This window comes from Lipotes vexillifer, unplaced genomic scaffold (genome assembly GCF_000442215.2).
Source record: "Lipotes vexillifer unplaced genomic scaffold, Lipotes_vexillifer_v1.1 scaffold889, whole genome shotgun sequence".
NCBI lineage: Eukaryota > Metazoa > Chordata > Mammalia > Artiodactyla > Lipotidae > Lipotes > Lipotes vexillifer.
Genome location: NW_006788335.1, coordinates 1,420,631 through 1,421,548, shown reverse-complemented (window position 1 = coordinate 1,421,548; position 918 = coordinate 1,420,631).

The window sequence follows — 918 nt, the reverse complement described above, 5'->3', positions numbered from 1 at the left end:
AGGAGGAGCGGTGACTGAGGTTGCAGCCTCGAGAGCAAACCTTGCTGCGCAAGCAGGCAGTTAAGCTTGATCGTATGCACATGACCCCCCTCTCCTTCCTCTCAGATCCACTCCTCTCCATAGCTCAGCCCTTCTTCCTCTCATCTGCTAGAGAATTCAAGCATCTGTCCAGAACGTTCTTTATATATTGAATGGAGAGGACAGTGTCTGTTAGTTTTTCTAATTCCATTTCCGCCTCCTTCGTGCATCAGGTGCGGGCTTGTCCTCTTGCCTGTCCCAGCCTGAAGCTGCGCGTACTCACAGATGGCAGTCACGCGGTTACATCTGGCCTGCTCACTGTCCTTACCAAAAGCGTTCTGGTCGAAACCAGAGAGAGCCGGAGACTAGAGAAGGTAGCAAAGAAGATCAGGACCAGGTTTCTTGAGGGAGCACAGCTTAATTTTGGTTTTAAATATACAGCTGGATACAACTTCTACCCCAAAAGGGATTCTTGAATCGGTGCCAGTACGAGAAGGAAGCATATGCCCTTTTCTCCTTTTCAAGGCCATGCCTGAATTTCCCCCTCAGCTTCCTTCTTCGTGGGGTGCCCCTGATTTTCCCAAAGCCTGTTTAGAACTTTCCCGCTTTTCACCCTTGTTCTGCTTGCGCCCCACTGTGTACCCCTGGGAGTTTGCTGGCTCTGTGCCTTTTGAAGTACTCTTTCAGGTGCATGGGCTGGAAATTGCTTTTTTACTGTAGGCAGAAATTGGGGTGCTGTAGGTACAGGTCTCCTCCTTGGCTAATCCCACTGCAGTCGTATTTCTCACACTCCTTCCCACCACACTGCTGGCCCCTGGGAGGAGCGCCCTACAATATAGATGCCACCTCTGCTAGCAGTCCTGTGGTTTCCCATCTGCAAGATGAAGTCAGGGTTCAGCA